Genomic DNA, 21,449 nt, shown 5'->3' on the forward strand with positions numbered 1-21,449 from the left:
CCTTTATCCATGGAAAGGTTTTTGCACAGTAGGTCTACTTTGGCTTCTTTGGAGGGGGGGGAGCAGAATGAGAAGGGCTGAAAAAAATAAATCTGAGCTTCCACCATCCTCCATTCTGCCCTGTGCTTCTTCACATACACTCATGGGTATAACTGTTAAAGCTGAGTTATGTTCTTTATGCAAACTGAGATGTGTCTATGGTCCACATTTTATTTCATTTCATTTCATTTGTATTTGTATTTTTATGGTCCATATTTTAAATGATCTTATTATTCTAAAAAGAATTTAGTTTGTGTTTTCATTGTGAAACATGTGGCCAAATGTGCCAAAATGCCCTTCTCCATACAGTGACAACACAGAAAGAAAAGTAAAATAGCTTAGCCTTTCAGTTGTGAGATCTAGCTCCATACAGTGCTGCTACTTCATTCACACATACTTGAGCATATTGTCACCATGACTGTGAAATATCTAACTTGATATTACATCGCCACACATCACGAGGGGGAAAAGTACCAAATACCATTGTCTTTTGAAAGGATAAAATGAAGACCACTGCTTAGAAAAGTACTTTTCCTTTGAACTGTGGTTCTTCCTTGAATATTTTCAGATCGCACCAGTTCAATAGCGTTTTTGCAATTAATGAATCCAAACCTGCTGATATATGAAAATCACAAGCAAATGAATACTTATTCAGAATTTTTAAAAAATACTTTAATCAGGAGGGTTCCAAGTTTTTTACTATTCTAATTTAACCCAACTAAAGCTATTTAAAAGTTATAGGTAGAAACAATTTTAAGGCAATTTCCCCCTTTATTACTTTTTAAAAATTTATTTATTTGAACTGAAAAATGAGAAGTTTACCAATTTCTTCCACCTACCACCCACCGATGAATATTTATTTAGTTTTTAATATGTTTTTTGACTTTTAATTGCATGAAACTTGTTTTATTGATGTTTTATATGAGAATATAGAACATACTGCTTAGCATGACTATTTTAAATAAAATTGCACACAATTATACAATGTAATGTTGATTGGTTTTATCTCTATACATCTCAGGAAGAATTATAGCAAAATTATATTGACATTTTCAGTAACTACTATGCAAGCTGAAGAACTATTCTTGGAAGGGAAGCAAAGAATGGCAGTGAACTAATTAGGATCTGTTTTGCACTGCAAGAAATAGTAGCTCTAAAACAATTAATTTTTTTTTATTAGAGGCTTATTTTTTCTTTCATATAATAGGACAAATGTGCATGGCACATGGTGGGGATGATGCCTCTATGATATGATGATTATAGGAGTCTTTCCAACAATTACTCTACCAGCTCAAAACCAAAACCACTCATTTTTGCTCTAAATTCTCATATACATCTTTGATCTACAACTACTGTAGAGTAGGATCCTACTAGTAGTTACATTAAACTGTTATATTTTATTTCATTTGATGCTCTACCAATTTCACCTCTTTTCACATCTTTCAACTTGCATCAAAGTTGAATACACACATACTTTGTTTATGCATCAAGCACCATTGATACTGCTTTCACGGAAATAAGAAGGTTTGTAGCACCCTTCATATTCAGGGAATTCCACATAGAGCCTGCATTGATAGTAATGTATATTATCAAGGCTCATTTGGCACTGAACAAGATGGTAACAACTCTGGTTGGGATAAAAGAATAGAACTTTGAGTCTGGAAGCAGATTAATGCAATACATGACTTTTGTGGTCGCCCCCCCCCCTTTTTTTCTTTGTTAAGAGAAGGTGGAAGAGAGAGAAAGAGCAGGAGGAGAGGCCGAAGGAGAGAGAGAGACAGAGAGACAGAGAGAGAAACCTAAGTAGGCTCTATGCCCAGCACAGAGCCTGATGCAGGGCTTGATCTCACAAACCTGAGATTGTGACCTGAGCTGAAATCAAGATTTGGCCACTCATCCAACTGAGCCACCCAGGAGCCCCTGTGGTTTCATTTTGATATTTGTATGTACACAGCCAGGTAATTGAAGAAAAACAGAGATCTAAAGGATTTGGTGCCCAAAGCTGTTTCTATACCCTTGACCACAAAAAACGTTTCCTAAAACTGATTTTGCATCAGAAAACAACCACCACGTGACATTAACATTAGTATCAACACAGTGAAATAAGATGCAACTTATATTGGAATCATTAAAACAATTAGCTCCTTATTTCATGAAACATTGAGAAATTACAGGTTTGTTTTTTTTTTTAAATCAGCTTTACTGAAGCTACAAGTGTTATTTAGGACCTCATAATAAGGTCTGTGATAAGAAGAATATTTTCATAACTGAAAAATCTGAGGAGAAATAGGCAGGAGGGCTGGAAGCCTGCTTCAGTGAACAGTCCAGTCACATCAGCACTGCAAGAGGGAGAAGTGGGGTACAGGTATTCCTTATGCCACAGAGAGAGTAAGAGAGGGAGAAATTAGACTTTATATGTCAATGAATAGAACAAATTGGTAGAAGGAGCTGGAGTCTAGGAAATAACAGTGTGAACAGTCCAGGAACTATGGTATGAGAACACGAATGAGATTTGTTGCTAAGATTCCTGGGAAATTCCCAGAAACCCCTCAGGGGGCCATACACTCTGATGTATACAACAGCATCTGTATGTTCAACACTGTGAAGTTATCACTTCAGAAGCCAGCTGAATCAAAAAGAAAATTTAATACTGGGATCAAATGAGACAAAAATTCTAATTCACCTAACAGAAAAGAAGGATCAATTTAAATCACTATGGGGATAACATGACTTTACATCGGGCCAAATCAGGCTAGAGGAACTCAGAGAATTCCAGCAGGAGAAACAAGCCTTAATGCTATTTTGTATGGGCAAGCTCTGGACACATTTTTTGTTTGCTTGTTTGTTTGTTTACTAATAGTTTGCTTGAAATAAAATTTACTCTTGTGGGTTGAATAGTGGCCCTCAAAATTCAGGTCCTCCCAGAACCTCAGACTGTGTCTTTATTGGCTTTACAGATATAATTACAATAAAGATCAAGATGAGATCCCATTAGATTAGCATGGGTGCTAAATCAAATGAGATCGTCCTTGTAAAACACAGAAAAGGACACACACAGAGGCACAGAGAATGCCATGTGAAGACATGGGCAGAGATTGGAGCAATGTATTGACAGTTCGAGAAATGCCAAGGATTGCAGACAACCCCCAGAAACCAGGGGACAAGTGTGGAGCAAATGATTATCTTAGAGTCCCCAGAAGGAACACCAGAAGGTTCATTTTGGACTTCAGGCTTCCAGAGCTGTAGAGAGAATACATTTCTGTTAAATCACTGAGTTTGTGACAATTTGTTATGGCAGCACCCAAGGAAAGTGGCTTCGGAATTGGTAAAGAAGTATGGATGTTAAGGGCGATTCTGATGAAAGCTCAGGAAGAAACATTGCAGAGAAAGTTTCTCATCATGAACATCCGTCTGTTGAAGAACAGAATCTTGGCAGAAATACAAATGTTAAACGTGTTTCTGGTGAGATCTGAAAAAGAAAGGAGGAACATATTATCTGAAATTGGAGAAAAGGTCATCTTTATTACAAAGCTAGAAAACTCAACTGAATTGTGTTCTTTTGTTTGGTGGAAAACAGAATTTACAAAAGATGAATGTGGATAGTTAGCAGAGATTTCCAAACAGAGCTCCATTCTGCCTGTAGCAAAATGTGTGAGGAAGAAGATAAATTGAGGAGGGGGTGACTAGGCAAAGAGGAAGTAGCACTTGACTGGAAGGTTCCAAGCCAATTGCATTTACAAAGGATGGAAACAGAAGGCCATTCACAGGCTGGGGAAGTAGGATCCAGAGGGAGGGCCAAGGGCAACGCTGTAGGGCAGCCTTCTGTTGAAGAGATTAGGTAGGGGCCCGGTGAATCCACTCAACCATCTCAGCTGAGCCAGGAAAAGAGATGTGGTTTTGCAGGAAGGATCTAATGTTGTGGGTCCGCATGACATATACCACAGACCAACAAGGTTTTTGGGAATGTTGCATCAGCTTCTCTGGAAGGAACAGAGACCGGAAGAAATGAAGGGAAGCTATCAAACTTCTGGGATTCTATAAGCAGGAAGGGGGCTTGCAGAGCTCCTTGGTGACAAACATGGGCTGTCCTTCAGTAACAAGGAAGAAAGACTCCAAACACAGATACGTGGACATGGAGACAGAGGCCAGAGAGACAGGCTTAGAGCCAGGGGCCAACAGGACCACTCCTGAGGGCCCTAGGGACAGGGTGTCAGGCCTCAGAGGATCTTCTGAGCCTTAACAGAATTTGCTCTGCTGACTTTGGACTCATTTGGTGACCTCTCTATTCCTTCCAGTTTCCCTCTGTGGAAATGGGAAAGTCTATACTGTATTTGCCCCATTGTTCTATTCTGGAAGGAGAGAGCAATTTTCTAGTTTCATGGATTCATGGATAAAAAGTCCTTCTGAGCATGACCCCCACCCAGAGCCATACCCATGCCTGATGTAGAGTATTTAGAGGATGAGATTTGGGACTTAGAGGTGATGCTAGAATGGGTTAAGACTTTGGGAGATGCTGGGATGAGATGAATGCATTTTTCATTTAGGAGAGAGGTAAATGTTTACTACCTGGTAGGCACTGTCACTCTCTACTACTCCATTATTCAGTCTTACTAAAATTTTTTTGTTTATTTTCCCATGTGAACTTCAGAATTTGCTTTACTAAAAGACCTCACTACTCACTAAAACGGAAAAGGCAAATCAAAAACTTTCGGAGTTGTAATTGGGATCACATTAAATGTATTAATTTAGGAATAGCTAATATTTTAATTACACTGACTCTATTCAAAATCTATTGTTTAGAACAGATTTTCTAGGCCAAATTATTATTAATTCCTTTTCCCTTCTGACCATATTTCTTGAAAGACTTCTCCGTGATTGTGTCCATTCTTTTGTCATCTTAGTTCTAGGTACGTTAAGAGATACAATGTAGAATTAGTGATTCTGCTTACAAGCTGTCTGTAATTTCATAATGAAGATAAGAAGTCTGCATTTATAATTCCAATCTGAGAGATTAAGTAGTAAGAATCCAACAAAAACAAAATCTTCTTTAGGATTTAAAGAACATAGGAGCAAAGGTAAAAGATCTCCACTCTCCTTTCCTATTTTCTGGACTATTTTATTAGGTCAACGTACCAATGGCAGTGGAAAGTAAGAATATGGACTTTGGAACATGCAGACCTGAGTTCATTGCCTGGAAGCAGAGCTCCAGTAAGGGAACTTGCCTCAGATTTTAGGAATAGCTGTCTTGCTTGTGTAATGGAAATACTTGTATCTTCTTTTTAGAGCTCTTATGGAGATGAAAAGAAATAGTTATCATAAAATATCTGTTAAATAACACATGCCTTTTAAATTGTACTGCCACTGCTGATACACTTCTGGTCTAAAGTTCAGTAAATCCCTGGCTATGGACACAGCCCAGGAAGGAAATACGTTTACTGAAATGTACTTTGAGAGCTGTAGATCTTAACTTATGTCATGTTTGTTACAGATGGAAGTTGTATATCCTTTTTTAAAGGTTCTTAAATATCACTTGAAATTTCAAAGCATTAGGTATCATCACTAAAAATAAATGGAATCAATAGAACAAAAAAGACTTATCTTGTATCGAATGGAAGTTTTCCTCATGTAGGCTTTTTACATTACTCCACAAAATTCTTGTCATATCTTTTGATTTTTTTGTTATTGATCTTGTTATGTAAATTAGGTAGTTTCTTTCGTGTTTCTTCTCAATGGTGGTTGATTACAGATGTATCTTTTTATAGTGCACTTCAGTCTAGAATAGAATTCTGCAAAACAGGCAAAAGCGACACAATTATAAATGCAGATTTTCTTCTGCAGCTCTGCCTAAGTTAATATGGACTATTAATCCATAGCTTCTTATCAGAAGTTCATTAAGGGTGTAGATGTCTAGAATATAATTATACTGCAGCTCTGTTGATAACTGTGAAACTATTGATCTACCTTCATTTATCTTATTTTATCTCCTTAAATTTTTATGGATTTAACCATAAATTCATAGTCCTCCAAAAGATAAGTTATTGCTGACAGCGCCAGGGATATGTAGTAACTCTGCCTAACCCTAACCCTAACCCTTACCCTAACCCTAACCCTTAGTTCCTTCAGCTAACGCAGAGGCTCACCTGAACAAAATCAAATCATCATTCCTACTTTCTATATGCTGTCACACTCAGACTTTGATGTTGTTAATTACAAATCTGTCAAATGTAGAAAGCTATGCTAAAATGATAAAGAAATGAACTTGAAGCACCTTGGAAATAAATGTATCAAGACAGTAACTCCTCATTTATGGAATGAGTTAGGGCTTTGAAGGACATATATTTTCATCTAAATCATTTTGCATTCCCCCCAAATTTTCTTTTCTTTTTTTTAAAAAATTCAATTAGCCAGCATATAATACATCATTTATTTCAGATGAATGGTGTTCAGTAATTTATCAGTTGCATACAACGCCCGGGGCTCATCACATCACATGCCCTCCTTAATGCCTGTCACCCAGTTACCCCATCCTTCCACCCACCTCCCATCCAGCAACCCTCAGTTTGTTTACTAGCATTAAGAGTCTCTCATTGTTTGTCTTCCTCTCTGATTTCTTCCCATTCAGTTTTTCCTCTTTTCCTGTGATCCTCTGCACTGTTTCTTATATTACTCATATGAGTGAAACCATACAATAATTGTCTTTCTCTGATTGACTTATTTCCCTGACCAGGTAGGATTTATTCCTGGGCTGCAAGGGCAATTCAATATTTTCAAATCAATCAACGTGATACATCACATTAATAAAAGAAATGACAAGAACCAAAAAATCCTCTCAATAGACTCAGGAAAAGCATTTGACAAAATACAGCATCTTTTCTTGATTAAAACTCTCCCCACTATAGGGATAGAGGGAACATACCCCAAATATTTTCCAATAACCATGAATAACTTTTTATAATTAGAAAGAAACTTTTAAACCTTATAGACAAGGAAATTCTTTTTTTTTTTTTTGACAAGGAAATTCTATATTATTTCAGGTTTCTTGATCTTTGAGCAAAAAGAGACTGCCAAATTAGACTGATGGGACCAGGTTCCCACCCAGGACTGAACTGGGTGCACATTCCAGTGTTTGTCCTATTTCGGTTGATGGTCCTATACTCTACGATTTTCAAGATACCAACATTAGTCAACTGCAGAACTGAAACTTGAGGTCCATCTTTGGATTGCAGATCCCATTGGATAGGCTTTCCCGAGTGGACGTTCATATCCCAACCTAAATATGTTTTATTTATCATTGGGAACAGACTGAACAGAAGTGCTGGTGATGAGGCTTCGCTGTCCCCACAGCTTGCAGGTACCACAGCCACGGGCGTTGCTGAGCGTGGAACAGCTGCCGGGCAGGTGGCACGGCTGTTCCAGAAGGGATGTAAAGGTGTGAGGGAATTACCCTGTAGGGATCGCACGGTGGGGAGACACAGCCCGCCTTGCCAGTTAGAATCTCCTTGGTGCTGCCGTGGCTGAAACTGGATTCAAATTCATGAGTGCCCTGCTGCTGGCTCGATGTGTTCCAGCCGGGGAGCCAGTCCAGCGCCTCGCAGGCGAGGCTCCCTCCTGCTGCAGTTTTTAATAATGAACACATCAAAGACTTCATTTTTCCTGTTTGCTAAAGATTTTATGGCCTTTCTTATAGTGCATACGAAGACATATTTTTTTCTAAACTTCATAGCATGAAATATATGTTAGTATAGAGTAGACAACTAGATATTGGTATTATTGATCCTATTTCTTGTTATTTATGATATTTGCTTTTAACTGAGCAGTTGTTTTTTAATCGATGTATATGATACATTAAATAGATAAACTGTTTTTGGCTTATATTTGCTCACACTTTAATAGAGATAATTGGAGTTGTGAGCAGTTCATATTACATTTTTAATATCCTTTTATTTCTGACTCAGATAATCCAAATTCTGATTCTTTGTTTTGAAAAGAGTTTTCATGCCCAGTGTGGAGCCCAATACGGGGCTTGAACTCATGATCCTGAGATCAAGACCTGAGCTGAGATCAAGAGTCAGATGCTTAAGCAAACGAGACACCCAGGTATCCCTCAATTTTGGATTCTTTAACTATTTTAGATAACTTTCTATGCTATTTTCAAAATGCATTAATAAATGACTGCTGATCACCTTTTCCATCAACTATAATCTCCATTAATTGGGACTTCTGAATAGTATGATATCAAGTGAGGTTCTGAATAAAGCATTTGATAAATATTTGTTGTATGAATAAGTTAGCTGATGATTCTGAGGCACTATAGTGCTGAATAATAAACTTTTCAAAAAATTTTATTATTAATGAAAATTTTTTCTTTACATTTCAGTGTGCATACATGTTTTTCACGTATAGCAATAAACCTGCATGTAACATGCTATACTAAATATTTAATTTTTCCAAACTTACTCACCATGTATTGAACTTACTCACTCTAGTAAAATAATACAAACAGAAAACTTAATAAATTTGGGAGTTATTTTTGTATTTTAAATTTTATATGTTTTTCTAAGAAAATGAAAGCAGCTGTTTTTGTGGCTCACAGGTCATAAGAAATGTAATAATAATTTACTTATAAAACCAGAACCTCAGGCTGAAAAGATGCCAATGGGTGTGGTATGGCAGTAGCTTTGAAATCACGTCCAGGAGGAGTGGGTTATGACGCTTTTAATCTTCTCCTTCTGTCTGTGTCCAGAACAGAAAGTCTGCAATGTGAGAGAAACATGAAAGGCCGAGGAGATAAAGCATAAGGGATGTTTCAATAAAGAACAATCAAAATTAAGAATAACCTCAGAAATATTTGAGAACGAGAGAGAATTTCTTTAGTGTATTTAGTATATTCAGCTACCAGGGCACCTGGGTGGCTCAGTTTGTTGAGCAGCTGGCTCTTGATTTCAGCTCAGATCATGGTCTCAGGGTTCTGGGCTGGATCCCTGGGTGAGGCTCTGTGCTCGGCATGGAGTCTGCTGGAGGATTCTCTCTCTCCCTCTCTCTGCATCTCCCCCTCTTGTGCTCACACACTCTCTCTCCCAAATAAATAAATAAATAAATAAATAAATAAATAAATAAATCGTTTAAAAAAATCACTGGAAAAATGTGGAAACTTAACATTGTAATCAAATGATAGATTCTGTGTTTTGATCTAAGATTTAGCCTTTCTTGAAAATAATTAGGATAGAAATGTGTGTTCCTGGGTGAGGGAGTTACTCATGGCACACTCTCACTAATAAGTAGGAAAAATGGAATAAGTTATAAAAAGTTATGTGTTTGGAGGCAGGAGATATAGGTGGAAACAGCAGTATTGAATGAAACTAAAATTTCAAAGAGGGCAAACCTTTGGTGGAGGACTAATGATAGGCAGTTATTCTTCCTGTTGTCATGGTTTGACCAGCAAAGGACTGAGGTAGATGGGAAAAAGAAAAACTAACACAAAGTTTAGTATCCACATGGAACTAAAATAACAAAATTGCGAGTCCAGGGGACTCCAGAAACCATTTGCTGATTTCTATACCAGAGAGTAAAAAGCATATTCCAAAAATCTTCTGAAAGGCAGTAAAATCTCTACTAACCTCACAATCCTTAGGAAGGAAGCATTTCCCCGAGCTCCCCAGGCTGATGAAGGTGAAGAGGACCAGAAAATCAAACAGACCTGAGAAAGTTCTGGAGATAGTGGTGAACTGACACTAAGGAACACAGGTATGTTTTATTTGTACATATTTTTTGCTTTTATTAGAGAGCATCTGCTGGGGGACAGAGAAATTGGGAGAGATTTTAATGGTTAGCAAAATACATTTAAGATTCAAGCATGCAATTTTGTGAATCAACAGCTCACTGTTTCTCATTTCTGAGTAGTATTCCATTGTACAGGTGTACAACGTGTTTATCCTTTCATCTGTTCAAGGACATCTTGGCTGTTTATATTCTTTGTCAGCTGTGAATGGTAATTATAAATGTTCATGTAAAACACTTACTGTTTTCATTTTAGCAATTCTAATTGTGGTATCTCATTGTATTGTTAATTTGAATTTCCCTGAAGACCAATAATATGGTGCTTTCTGCTGTACTCCATTGATATTTTTATTTCAGGCTAGTTAGCATGATGCTGGGAATAAAATTTGGGTGATGGAATTCTCTGATTTTTAAATTAAACCTCAGTTTTAGGCAATCACTCTGAACCTTGGTCTTTTTTTTTTAAGGATTTTTTTTTTAAGGTTGAACCTTGGTCTTAAGAATATGAATGTCACTAAGTATTCCTACCCCTTCTCCAGAAAAAGCTTCATTTTCCCCCCTTCATGTTTAGTGGGTTTCCATTATGCTCCCAGCCTGTGGTTTGGTCACAGTACTCTCTGCAGATTGAGACTTTTATTCACTTGTAAAGGTAGGGGAGATGATAGATTTTCAGTGGGGGTCTCCATTCCCTTTCCCTAGGACCCAAACTATGGTTTAATTGATGTTCCTTCTGTAGATTATGACTGTTGTTTTTTAGGGAAAATAAAGGGGGATGGGTTTGGGTGGAGTTTTGGCAGTGGCTGCTCTTCCTTCAGCCACTAGCTTTCTTGGTATTCTCATCTTCCCAGTGGTTGTCTGGTGGGGTTCCTAGAGGAGAAAACTTGCAAGAGGGCGAAATCCCTCCTTTATATCAGTGGTCCCCAGGGGCTTCACACTCTCTATAGAGTTCATGCTTCAACCACTTGTTAAAATTTTCTTTTTTGATACTTCTACCTGTGTATATGACATTGGGACACTTCTGTCTCAGGCAAGTAAATGTTCTGCTGCTGTTCTTGAAGGCACCTGTCTCTGTAGCTGTTACTTCAGTTCTTTCATGTTCTCATAGAAATTAGTCAACTTCCAGCTTTATAGCTCCTTCCCTTATTTTAAGAATAGGGGTGATACTCTTTCTAGCTCTCTATATAACTAATCTAAAATCAGAATTCCAGTTGTCAAATTTTGAAGCTATTGGCTGATAGACTAAATAATTCAGCTGAAAGTCTTTAAAGGACAAAAGTGGGCTTTTTAAACCCACCTTCTGTGTTTTAATTTTAGATATTGTACTTTAAATTCTAGAATATCCACTTTAGGGCTATGTTGTTAAAAGGCTTACTAATCTTTCAGTTAAAAGCTATTGAGGGCCCCACCTGATAAGGAGGGATGAGGGAGAAGTAAACTAAATCTTACCCAAACCAAAATTTAGTAATTAGATGGAAGTTACCAATCACTTACCGTTTTTGCCTACCAGAAGAGATGGACAAGTGATGGAAGATACCATCTGGACCCTCAAAGGTTCTTTTGTCCAAACTGTATGGCATGCAGTTAAAAATTACAAGACATGCAAGGAGATAATACAGTATGGCTAAAACCAACAACAAACAAACAAGATAACAAAAGTCTGAAAAAAAATGTCTGCCAGGTGATCCAGAAAATGACCTTAGCAAACAAGATATTATAATAATTATGATTAATATGCTGAATAAAATAGAGAAATATAGACATAAAAATGAACACATAGAGAATCTTTACCAAAGAACTAGACATCATATAAAAGTAAAACCCATAGCTTATAGTTGAAAAATATGTATGCGAAATTAAGAACATAATGAATAGATTCAAGAACAGATTGGATAGAATAATATTACTGAAGTGGTCAATAGAAATGTCCAAAGTATAATATAGAGAAAATAAAGAATAGAAAAAGAACAGAAGAGACATGGGGGACTTATCCCAAGTTCCTGCATGCAATTGGAGTCCAAAAGAAGAGAACTAAAATGGAGCAGAAAAAAATTCGAAGGGATATTTTATCTGTAAACATTTCATAGGTTTTAAGAAATATAGTAATGAGGGCAGCCCTGGTGGCTCAGTGGTTTAGCGCTGCCTTCGGCCCAGGGCATGATCCTGGAGACCCAGGATTGAGTCCCACGTTGGGCTCCCTGCATGGAGCCTGCTTCTCTCTCTCCCTCTGCCTGTGTCTCTGCCTCTTTCTCTCTCTCTCTGTGTCTCTCATGAATAAGTAAATAAAATCTTTAAAAAAATATATAGCAATGATACCAGCAAAATGGCAAAGTAGAAAATCCCAAGGACTGATTTCTACACATAACACACACACACACACACACACACACACATACACTCACATGCACCCACCAGAAGCTGTCTGAATAAATTTGTAAGAGCTCTGAAAATAGTAAAATGTTTGTAGAAACCAAATGGTACTCATCCTAACTCCATCTCCTGCCTGACCTGGTCTTTGCAGGGAGTAACCTGGTTCCTAGTTCTCTCCTCAAATTAGAGGAACAGACTTTTTTTTTCAAGTTACTATGTACATCTGCTGTAATCTGAAAATTTCTGAAAGATTGATGTAAGACATTCATTTCTGTCTTGTATAACTTGGAACACAAGCAGGAAAAGTAGTGGGAATAGTTTGTAAAAACTAGGAGAGATACTTAGAGCAAGAGGTTACTGGTAGAGATATAGAATAGACTATCCATGGCCCAGAAGTGCTGGGGTGAGACTCTTTGGAAATTAGGGTATTTCAAAGCAGCCATATCTAAGGGGTGAATTTAGAAAACCATGTGCATGGTCAGAAAAGATGAATGCTCAGAAAAGATCTAAAAGTACCTTAAGCTTTCACCTGGGGGATTATTGAACCAAGAAGGTTCAGAATAAGCCTAGGTAAGTGGTGAAGGAATGCACAGAGCCAATCTGAAATGGTAGGGAAAGAAGGTTGTTTACTTTTGAGAGTTTATTTTTGTGTGTGTTTTTTTTCTTTGTTTCAGCCTAAGGCATTCAGGAAAATCTGTGTCTGTATGACTAAACACTAGCTGAGGGAACAGGCTTCAGTAATCATAATGGCAAGAAGAAGTTTTTGAAAATTAGTTGAAAAAAAAAAGAAAATTAGTTGAGACAAATCTGAAACAAATGGGCTACTATAATCTTTAGTAATTAAAAAAACCAAGCGGGCAGTCCTGGTGGCCCAGTGGTTTAGTGCTGCCTTCAGCCCGGGGTGTGATCCTGGAGACCCAGGATAGAGTCCCACGTCAGGCTCCCTGCATGGAGCCTGCTTCTCCCTCTGCCCGTGTCTCTGCCTCTCTCTCTCTCTCTCTGTGTCTGTCATGAATAAATAAAATCTTAAAAAAAAAAAAAAAAACCCAACCATCCAAGTCATCCCCGAGTCCAGAGAGCATACTTATGAAAGACTTTTTAGATTGGTTTATTCCAGAGAGAGAATGAGAAAGAGAGAGAGAGAGAGAGTGAGAGTGAGCGAAAGGGAGTACTTGAGCATGCATAGGGGGGATAGGGGCAGGGGGAGAGTTCAAGCAGACTCCGCACTGGACATGGAGCCCACTGTGGGGCTTGATCTCATGACCCATGAGATCATGACCTGAGCTGAAACTAAGAGTTGAGCGCTTAACTGATAGAGCCACCCAGGTGCCCCTAGACAGACTTTTTTTAAAACTGTTCTAAATATACTCAAATTAAGATATAACATGGACAAGTAACTAAAGGAAGTCAAGAAAATGAATATTAGGGTAAAATGAGAATTTTGGTAAAGAGAGAGAAACACAGAAAGAAACCCAACAAAAATTCTAAAGCTAAAATAGTGCAGTGATTAAAATGACAAATTCAGAGAGACTCAACATTAGGTATGACCCCATGCAGAAGAATTTGTGAATTTGAAGATAAGACAACTGAAATCATGGAGTCTGAGAAGAGAAAGAGAAAATAATGAGAAAAATAAACAGAGAATCAGTGATGTGTGGGACAATCCCAACCAGGCCAGCATAAGAATTATGGGAGTCCCAGAAAAAGACAAGAGAGAGAAAGAGATAGACAGTGTATTTGAAGAAATGATGTAAAAAAAATTTCCAAATTGGATTAAAGACAAAAATAATGTAAACCTAACAAGTTCAACAAGCTCCAAGTAGAGTAAACTGTAAGATACTCACACTGAGACACATTAATGAAGTTATTGAAAAACAAAGACAGAGGATCTTGAAAGCAACAGAGAAATGAGTTATCACATACAAGGGATTCTCAGTAAGATTGTCAGTCAATTTCATATCAGAAACCTTGGAAGTTTGAAGACTGTGGGATATGTTCAGGTAGCTGAAAGAAAAATGCTGTCTGAGAGTTTTATAATAAGCAAAACTGTGCTTCATTTTTGAGGGTAAAATTAAAGAAACTAGACATTTCCAGATAAACAAAATCTGATAGAGTTCCTAACCATAAGCCTCTCTCACAAAAAAACAATAAAAATAAATCCTTAAAATTGAAACGAAACAACTTGAGACAGTAAGTAGAACCCCTAGGAAGATATAAAGATCTTTGGTAAAGAGACATACGTGAGTAAATACAAAAGTTAGTATGTTGAATATCAAAGACACCCAGAAAGCCAAAACATCCTGAAAAAATAGAACAGAACTGGAGGACTCACATTTCCTGATTTTGAAACTTATCATACATCCACAGTAATCAAAACAATATGGTATTGGAATAAAGATGGAAATATAAATGGATGGAATAGAATAGAGAGCCCAGAAATAAATTCTTACATGTACAGGCAAATATTTTCAACAAGGTGCCAAAACCATTTAATAGGGGGGAAAAACAGTCATTTAAGCAAATGGTCCTGGGAAAACTGAATATCTAGAAGTTAAATAATAGTTTGAGTTCTTACCTTATACCATATATGGAAATAAGTTAAAATGTATCAGAGATCTAAATGTAAAGGCTAAAGCTGTAGAACACACAAAAGAAACTTTGAGGAAAATCTTCATGACATTGGATTTGGTATTTTATGGATAATGACACCAAAAGCATAAGCAATGAGAGAAAAATTAATTGGACTTCATCAAAATTAAAAACTTTGTGCATCAAAAAATATTAGCAAGTGAGGGAAAAAGTAACTCACAGAATGGGAGCAAATATTTGCAAATTACATACTTGTTAAGGGATTAATATCCAGAATATACAAATACTACAACTCAAGAATAAAAAAGACAAAGACCCAAAATAAAAAATAGACTAAGGACTTGAACAGACACTTCACTGATGAAGATACACAAATGGCCAAAAAGCACATGAAAAAGTCTCAGTTTTACTCACCATTGAGGAAATGCAAGACAAACCCCAATGAGATAGCACTTCACACCCAGTAGGATGGCTATTATCAAAAAAAGCTAGAACAACAAGTGTTGGTAAGGATATTTAAGAACTGAAATGCATGCGCATTTTTTAATGGTGCAGCTGCTGTGGAAAACAGTGTGGCAGTTCCTCAAAAAGCTGGATGATATAATCTAGTAATTCCACTTCTAGGTATTTACCATCCCCTCCCCACAAACTGAAAGCAATGACTCAGGGAGATACTTGTAGGCCAACATTCACAGCAGCACTATTCACAGTAGTCAAAGCGTGAAAACAACACGAATGTCCATCAACAGATGAATGGATGAACAAATGTGGTATATACATACTATGGGATATTAGTCAGCCTTAGAATAAAGATTTTGACACATGCTCCATATATGAACCTCAAAAATATTATGCGAAGTGTAATGAGCCAAACACAATAGAAAAATATATGAATCCACTCATGTGATGTACTAAGAATAGTTAAATGCATAAAGACAGAGAATAGAATAAAGGTTACCTGGGGCAGAGTAAAGGGAGAAATGATGAGTTATTGCTTAATGGGTATAGAGTGTCCTGAATGATGAGAAAGTTCTAGAAATGGGTAGTGGTGATTAATATCATAAATGTTAGTGCTTCTACATTGTACAATTAAAAATGGATAAAGGCGCACTTAGGTGGCTCAATCAGCTAAGTGTCTGACTCTTGATTTCAGTTCAGGTCTTGATCTCAGGGTTCTGAGTTCAAGACCTGTGTTGGGCTCTATACTGGGTGTGGAGCCTACTTAAAAAAAAAGTTTTAAAATGGTAATAGTTATGATAAATGATAAAATGGTATATTTTATGCATATTTTACTATGATAAAAATAATTCAGAAAAAAATAGGATTTATATTTCTACTAAGATCAAGTGAAATTAAAATCTATTATTTTATTTAACTGAATGATTAGTCTTGCACAATAGACCAAATAATGCTGGTGTTTGTAATATTTCTTGAAATTAGCATTCTTATTTTGTAATTACTAAAGCTGTAAGAATTTTTTTTTTCTTGATATGAATCCAGGAGTATTTTTTCTTTTATTAAGCCAAATGATAATCATTTTTTGAAAGTTTGAAATGTCTATCATGAAAACATGATGATAATTACATCTAAAACTTTTATCCATTTCTTAGTAAATATTATGATTGAAGTAATCAACAAAATCCTAAACTGATAGTTATAAGTAAAAATATTTTTGAAGAATCATATAGCTTGGAAATGTTGAAAACAATAATAAAATACAAAAAATACAGTTGGTAGAAAGAATCAGCACAAAAATATTGACAGCAGGTAGTACTTTACATGGTAAGATGTTTTGTTTGGTAAAAATGGACAGATAATTAAAATATTTTTGACAAAGTTGAAATATTTAAGATCTTGAAAGGTTGCATTTAGTTAACAACTGTGTGCAAAACAAAGTACACATTGGCATGAAATAGACTTAGTAAACCTTGATCAGTAAGTAAAGTTTTTTTTTCTAAAATATTAAGTAATAAGTAAGGAATTAGAACCACAAAAATACATTTAGTGAAAAAAACCCTAAAAATTAGAAATATTTTATCCATAGTGTTAGGAAGACAGTATTAATTAAGTGAATATTTTAATGAGACTCAGTTTTGAGACAATTTTGATTAAAGTTCTGTATTCTTGTGATAAATGTGGAAGCAGCAAGGTCAACACAAAACTGCAACAAAATGGCAGTAGCAGGGATGCCTGGGTGGCTCAGCGGTTGAGCAACTGCCTTCAGCTCAGGGCTTGATCCCGGGTCCAGGGATAGAGTCGCTGAATTGGGCTCCCTGTGAGGAGCCTGCCTCTCCCTCGGTCTATGTCTCCCCGTCTCTCTGTATGTCTCTCATGAATAAATAAATAAATAAAATCTTTTAAAAAATGGCAGTAACAAAACTATTGAATCAAGATATCTTGTAAAATCAGGTTTTCTGGTCCTTTGCCTTAAATTTTGGAAGGCTTCTCTGAGAAGCAAAGAGACGACCGTACACTTGCTTTTAAACCCTATACCTAGCACTAAGGACCAAAGATGTATTTTGTTTCAGGAAAAAAAAAATACACTTTACCAATTTTCTTTCCCTTAATGATCTTTTTGATTCTCAAAAGATCTGTATTAGCATCTGTCCTCAATAAATTACTGTGGAATGATCCCAAATAAATTTCTGTGTATTTCTTGAAGTTTGAGGAACTCTAGGAGAATAATTTGGTATTATAGAAATGACAAGATCAACCATATTTTATTTTATTTTATTTTAAAGATTTTCTTTATTTATTCATGAGAGACACACAAAGAGAGAGGCAGAGACACGGGCAGAGTCCCAGGAACCAGGATCATGACTTGAGCCAAAGGCAGATGCTCAACCACTAAGCCACCCAGGTGCCCCAAGATCAGCCATATTTTAAAACGTAGTTCTATATCTCACAAATTATATGATCTCAATAAATTGTTACATCTCCATCCTCTATTTCCTCATCTATTTTACAGACTGTGACCCTTACTTCATACATTTAATGTGAAGATTAAATAGAACACTATTTGTAAGTCACTTGGCATATCAAATGTTACTTGACAAATTATCATTTGTCTTCCTTCCAATAAGAATTGTGAACCAAAGTCAGTTCATTAATTCTTTATCTAGATAAACCTCTATTCAATTTTGCATTCAAATATCTTTATATTTATATTCCAAATTCAATGTTTAACTCCTTGCTCTCATCGTTAAGTTTCATGGTAATCTTACATGTCTAACTCTGATTCAGGTGGGCTGTTTGAACTGCAAGGGGTCAAGTCCATCTTGCTAGTTCAGGGAGCAATTTTTGTTAGGACCCCTGTGTCTAGGAGGGAGGCAAGGCTCATGCCAGCAGGATAGGTTGTCTTGTTGGCAGGGAGGATCTTTGTTAAATTAGGGAACACTGAGGCTCCAACACAATTTGGAAGGGCTTGGGTATCTCGTTGTTTCTTTCATTACCACACAGTCGTATAACAACCTATTAGCATGACTATTCAATCCAAAGTTACTTAGTACACAACATACATTAGACAATGTGATAAGCTAAGGCAGACTTTTATCTCAGAGGGGTTTTATTGTGTGTACATGTGGTGGTTTTCTTCTTGTTGTTGTTTGTATGTATTTTTTTTTAATTTCTAAGCAGAGGATAGAATACATGAAAGAAAATAGGTGGTAGGGAATAAAATAATCACCTCTCGTAGGGAAAACGTCTTTTGAAAGATTAATTGTGTGGATTGGTGGCTGTTTTTCTTGAGTGGAAAGACTCTGGATGTTGTCTAAGAGTATCTTCAACAATATCAGATATCAACAAAAATGTGACATTAATGAGAGAAGCACCATGATAAATAATTCCTTTTTCATGGTTCCAAAAAGTTTTCAGTAGCAGCACACTCCAAAGGAGGGTATTATTACAACACATTATGGATCTGAAATGACAAATTATAGATCTGAAATGACAAATTATGGTGATAAAATTTAGGGGAAAGAGCAAGGAAAATTAAATCTGTAGACTGGAGTTTTGTTTTTAGTTGAATCATCTTAGGTAAGTCTCTTAAACATACTGGCTGCTTTTCCTCATTTGACTAAGAAGCTAACTAGAGCAGATTCAGTTTGCAAGCTCAAATAATTTTAAATTTCAGGCAGATTAAAATAAATAATTAGTAGTTCTTTGACAACCAAGAAACATTTTCACAATGATAGAAAAAGCCTATTTCCACACCTATGTCAGGAGTTGGAAATAGTTGTTTGGGTCTTGCCTGGTGCTTGCACAGCCAGAATGAATTCAGAAGTGTGTGTGTATGTGTGTGTGTGCGCACGCACGCACGCACGCGTGTGTCTAGCTAATTAAAATATCTTCAAGGACACAGCATTTTATGATGGAATATTCTTTAGTGTGAACTGAAGTTTTAAAATTCCATGATTTTGTAACTTTTCTTTAACTAAATCATCTTTGCCAGAGGAGCTTTTAGGCTGACTCCTCCTGTTTCTGGTTTCAAAGCACTTATTCTTTTACAATTTACCTCTAAAATGGAAAAGATAACAGAAATTAGAGAATTTTTGAAACACTATTGCTGCCCTTGATTTTATTTCATTCTCTAAGAATTGCTTTTAATCATTCTTGTTGGGATATAATGTATGTATCATACAATTTTCCCACATAAAGTGCACATTTATTTTTTTTAGTGTAGTGACAGAGTTGTGCATTCCTAATGATTATATAATTTTGGAATATTTTCATCACACCAAAAAGAAACTCCCTAAAATGAGCAGTCATTCCGTATCTCCAAGCGCTATCACTGCCCAGTCTCTGGCAAACACTAATCCACTTTCTGTTTCTGTAGAATTACCTATTCTGGAAAGTTCACAAGAATGGAATCATACATACGTAGTGTTTTTGTTTTTGTTTTGGTCTGATGTCTTTCATTGTTTGCCCTGCTTATCTATGTTGTAGCATGTGTCACTACCTCACTTCTTTTTATTATAGAATAATACTCCTTTGTGTGGGTATGCCACATTTTAGTCATTCATCGATCAATTTATGGGCATTTAGGTCATTTCCACTTCTTGGCCATGTGGATAATTCTGCTTTGAGTTTGTAGAAATCGTTGTACAAACATTTCATGAATTTCTACTATGTATTAAGCACGACAGATAAAACAGTGAGAAAAAAAGGTTGCAACCTGTCCTCATGTGTCTATAATCTAGTGTCTAACAGCAAACAAGAAAGTGGAAAAGGACAATAAACACACACACAAACAGAAAATTGCGACTCATAGAGCACTTCAAAAGAAACAAACCAGGTTTGAAAGAGAATAATTGAAGGATCCCACTTTAATGAGATCTGAGCGGGAGCCAAGTCATGCAAAGGCTGAGGAAAGAACATTCTGGGTAGCATGCATGAATGGTAATGGAAAGATGCATTGTTGGGAGGAGTCTGATTTCTCTGGGAAATTGAAAAATGGCATCCATGATGACAGTAGAGTAAAAGGAGATGAATAGCACCAGTAAATGGAAACAAAACTGCATAGGTGTTTTAGCCCAAAGAAGGAATCTGCATTACATTCTCAATTAAATGATAAATCATTGAAGGGTTCTTGATAGGGAAAGAAACTACCTTATTTACGTTTTAAATAATCTGTTGTCCTTGGAAAACCTAATAGGAGGATATGAAAGAAAACGTAGACAGATAAGTTAGGAGTCTATGACAATTTCCAAGTGAGAGACTAGAGTGACTTGGATCTTGGATGAACCAGTGGGTATGGAAAGTGCAGAAGGATTTGGGATTTGATTTGGATTTGGGGAAAGAGCATCAACGGCAGTGGTCCCCAGTGACCATGCCTCACCTCTATCCACATTCTTATGTGGTTCCTCTCTGACTCTGGACTTAGCCAGCTGACATGTTTTGACCCACAAGACATTAACAAATGTGTTACAAACAAGGACTTGAAAATGCGCCTTCATCATGGTGTTTGCCCTTTTTTGTTGCCTTTAGACTGCCATGCGAAGAAGCCAAAGCCAGTTTCACAGGTGATTAGACCATATCTGGTAGATATGGGCTGTTACAGCTGAGGCACTACCAGGCACCAGCCAACCCACCAGCTAACGCTGCCACTTGAATGCATTCCCTAAGACCAAGAGAAAAGCCATACAGTTGTATCTAGCCCAAATTGCTGACCCGCAAAACTACGAGCTAATAAAGTGTTTATTTTTTTAAGCTACTAAGTTTTGGGGTCATTTTTTACACAGCTAGGTAACTGATACTGAGACAGAATTAGCTGATGGGATGGATGCATCTGGGAAAATAATGAGCCAAATATGTTACAGAAGTTTCTGCTTGAGTGGTTGGGTTGATGGTTTAACATCTGGAAGTGGGAGTGGGAACAGGACTAGGGGGATCAAAGGTGTGGATTTAGATGTGTTAATTCTTAGAGTTACAACCTACAGATATAAACTGGGAAGTTGCAACATAAAGTTGGCAGGATAAAGTCTGAAAAATAAGCTTATTTTGCAAACTTTATGTTTTTATAAGCTGATATATTTAAAAATGCATTTTAGAAGAAAAATCTCATGGTTCTTGTTTTTTTTTAATGGGGTACCTATTAGTTTCTTGTGAAGAGCAGTGTTTAATTTGAAAAATACTGAATAATCCAATCCCTTACTTTACAAAGGGTCATCAGGGCTGGA

The 21,449-nt window shown here is 36.6% G+C and overlaps 1 long non-coding RNA gene across 2 annotated transcripts in view; it reads left to right on the forward strand.

Moving 5' to 3' along the window:
• The window catches only part of LOC111096991, a 44,757-nt gene extending 23,807 nt beyond the window's left edge, over positions 1-20,950 (forward strand). The window contains exons 3-4 of one of the 2 annotated variants that reach the window (XR_005354295.1): positions 9,671-9,783; positions 9,955-10,145. This is a non-coding gene — a long non-coding RNA (uncharacterized LOC111096991). Of the gene's footprint in view, positions 1-9,670; positions 9,784-9,954; positions 10,146-20,757 lie in introns of those variants that run through there. The other variant, XR_005354294.1, reaches the window with a different exon arrangement.
• Positions 20,951-21,449: the final 499 nt, after the last annotated feature.

The sequence above is a fragment of the Canis lupus genome, chromosome 1, assembly GCF_011100685.1.
Source record: "Canis lupus familiaris isolate Mischka breed German Shepherd chromosome 1, alternate assembly UU_Cfam_GSD_1.0, whole genome shotgun sequence".
Taxonomy (NCBI): Eukaryota; Metazoa; Chordata; class Mammalia; order Carnivora; family Canidae; genus Canis; species Canis lupus.